Consider the following 3774-nt stretch of genomic DNA (forward strand, 5'->3'; position numbering starts at 1 on the left):
AGAGAAAGAACAAGAAGAGTGTGACATAGAGGAAGCAAACTGGGGCAGAGGTGATGGAGAGGGTAAATAGAGAGAAAGGGAAGAAGATGTAGATAAAGGGAAGGACAAAGAGATTTGTAAACAAAAACTATAGTAGCTTAAACTAGGCCCCACAAGGAAACAAAAGCCAAAGCAAGAAGTGCAGCAAAGAAGAAATGTAGGCAAAGGAAGATTTAGCACAAACATATACTGTACAACGATATAAATTCACATGTTGTTTTAATGCGTACAGCAACCCCGTAGAATAAGTCATGAGACTGAGAGAGATTTTCTGAAGGCCAGGCAGTGACTTCATGGCAGAGGTGAGATTTGAATCAGGGTGTCACTCTACTTAGATTTATTATTACAAGTTTTTATTTCATTTATGGCTGCAAAGTCCCCGTCCCCCCGACCCTGCACAAAGCTAGAATTGACAAAAACTCATTTTATTTATTTATTTAAAACTGTGACCAGCAGCATAGCTATCTCTACCCACACCCGAGCAGGAAGGCTATCCCACATCAATTACACCCTCCACCAGGAGTGTGGCTTAGAGCTAGCTGGAGCATTGTGTTCCATCTATAATGTGGTTTGAACATACGTATTCCATGACTTGTTTTGTTTGTGCTGAATGCTCCTAAGCTAGCAAGGAGGCGTCTTGTCCTGACCACCCTGGCAACGTGTTCCCATTGCCTTTCTCCTCTGGATTCCAACTGAATCTCCTGCCCATCCCTAAAGCCTTGTCGCCAGCTTTGCTTTGAGCTTGGAAAGGAGACCCACAAGGTGGACTTTGTTCTAAGAGCATGACTGTATGAACATAAGAAAAGCCCTGCTGGATCATGCCAAAGGCCCCTCTAGTTCAACATCCCCTTTCCCACAGTGGCCAGCCAGATGCCTCTGCGAAGCCTCTAAGTTGCCCATAACGCTCTCATGCTGTTGCTTCCCAGGAGCTGGCATCCGGAGACATACAACCTCTGATACTGGAGGAGGGAGTACAGGGCCTTCACAACTAGTAGCCATTAATAACTTTACTCTTCATGAATTTGTCTAGTAGCTACACTGTGCAGATGGGAGGAAATGTTTTCTCTTTCCCTGTCGTATCTCTTCACCCTCCCCAACAGCCCTGCTGCTTTTCTGGGATATGAAATTCTGGGATATGTAAACACTTGAAGCTGCACTTCAAAGAAAGGTCATGGAGCTTCAGCCAGTAGATGAGAGAGCCATATGCCAATACCAGCACCGTCTTGGAGGATGCCAGGTTAGCGGTCGCCAAGTTCCTCCGGTGAGCACTGAGCATTGCCAGAGCAGGAAACTTGTTCTAGGCCCTTCCTGTCCTGCTCATGCTCATGTTTTTATTTACCCTAACCTTGCCTCCTTATCAGATCTCTCTCCGTCCTCTCGCAATCCTCTTAACTACTCAATAGGAACAAGACAAAACAGAAAACACTGGGGTATCGTGGCTGCTAGAGACTTCCTCTCCTGCTCCACATGCAACTCATAGTTGGGCAGCTAGCCAGGCGATGTCACATGGAAAAAGAAGGTCCCCATCACCACTTGCCTTTCTTCCTTACGAGTGTGTGGTGTCTGCCTATTGTCTTGCTGTAGCACTTCCCACTGGTGGGCAAAGGGCTGCATAGAGTCTATTCCTGGCTGTGACATTCAGCTAATTCCTTCACTGTCTGCATCTCAATTCCTACAAGGAACTCTGGATGTTAAATCTGTTATTTTCGCTGAGTGGCGTAGATTAACTGCGTCCTTACCCCACACAATATGCTGGATGGAACGAATAGATTCCCTCTGCCCATTCTCACAGCCCAAGTCCAGCTTTCTGTGCACAAGCTGAAATGAGATAACAGGCTCTTCTGTGGTTCTTGTTTTCTTGGGGGTCCTAGTAGAACACCCCCCCCCAAGAAAGCAAAGGGTAAACTTGTTGGTGTGTGCCTTTTAAACCCACTCACCCTTTTTCAACCCTCTTCCCATACAGTATGTTAGAGGCTGCTGAGCCCATTGGGTAACCTTCTCATAAGTGCTGCGTGAAACACAATGTCCCCTTTCAACACTCTAAGGGTTTCATAATTTCTTGGTGAAGAAAAAGTGGCAATGAAGCCTCAGCAGGGGCCCTCTCAGGTGGCAGGCTCCATGGGGGCAGCAGATCCTGATGTAGATATTCATTACTGTATTCCTTTGTTCCTGATGTAGATCTTCACCCCTTCCTCCCTGGTGGGGAGGACCTGGAGCACCCTTTGGTGGCTTTCCTCCGGTGCCAAATTGTCTTGGGCCAGCTGTGGGCCCTCTTATGGCCTCTGTGCATGAACTAGATTTCCTACATGGAAGTCGGACCTTGCAGGAATCCAGCATCTACTTCACTCAGGGACAAACACATATATGTCTGTGAATATGTCTGTGAATGTTTGCTGCATGTAAGATATATATCGCAGGAGATGTCCATAACTTATCTGTAGAAAACATCGTTTTGTGTAATGCAGCCCCTAGGCTCCAAACAATGTGACACTTTGCTAGGTCAGGGCAAGATAGTCCTTCAGCCACAGCTGTCTTCAGGTGTGAGGAAAGGGTTCCCAGACAGGCAACTTTGTTCTGTCATTGCCCACACAACCACCTTCCATCTGAATCTAAGGAAGTGCTGGTTTGAATCAGGCAGTCTGGTTTGAAGCTGGCCATCGTAGACTCACGATGCGTGTTGCTGTGATTTGGCTGACAGCAGGCCCACCAGGCTAATTGATTGGAAGTGTAGATGTTCAGCTATGAAAGAGTTGGAGGGGAAGGGAAGGGAAGGGAAGGGGAGCTGAGTTTCGTCACAATGGCCCCATCTTGGGGCCCTTCCAGACCGGTGGTGCTTTTTGTGAGCGTATTCAGCAGCTTGTCACCACTACAGTAATAGTGGTGGATTTATACTGGACTGCCCACACATCAATTTTGCTTTATTAGTTCTGAGATGCTTCCCCAATGTTACCACATTATTGCTATCTGGGAGGACAAGCAGCACAAACCCTGTCTCACTCACCTCAAAACAGGCCCGGCTCTAGGTAGACCCCCAGTGGCGCGTTGCGCCAGGGCGCCGTGTGGAAACCATGCTGCGCCATGCGAGGGCGGGGGCGCCGGAGCAATCTCCGCCCCTCAGCACCAGGGCGCGCGACCTGCTCGAGACTGCCCTGCCTCAAAAAGTTGCAGAATTTCAGCAAAGGTTATGGTACAGGCACCCATTAGAAATGAGGCGGTATGTGTGCCTTGAAACTTTCGTAGGTGCAAGTGGTATTGAAATTGCAACCACATCTAACCGGCCTAATAACATCATGACCACAAAAGGGTGACTGTCCCAGGTGAGTGTGGTCAGCACCAGGGTAAATATGGCAGAAAGTTTTTGGTACCTCACCCCACAGGTGCTGGAAGGGTGATGTGTGCATGTAAGAATACTTAAGAGGAATCATGACTCCCTGTGCCAGTAAGTTCTATTCACAATGATGATGATTAAAAAGTATTTAAACAGCGGGTTCCCTCCTCTCCTCCAAACTTTTCCATGCACGTTGAGCAGTAGGAGAGTCTCATACTGCATCAGCAATAGAGGGTTTGTCAATTTCTTATCATCGTGAACTTGTGTATAGAGTTACAAAACATAATATATATTTTTTTCATGCAGGAGAGTTTTGCGCGGCGGCTCGTGCGGAACAAATCCTTCTTTGGAAGGCGACGGAGGAGGAGGAGCAGCAGCAGAAGTAGTTCATAGCGTCCCCTAGTGGC

This window comes from Zootoca vivipara, chromosome 2 (assembly GCF_965207765.1).
Source record: "Zootoca vivipara chromosome 2, rZooViv2.hap1.1, whole genome shotgun sequence".
Taxonomy (NCBI): domain Eukaryota; kingdom Metazoa; phylum Chordata; class Lepidosauria; order Squamata; family Lacertidae; genus Zootoca; species Zootoca vivipara.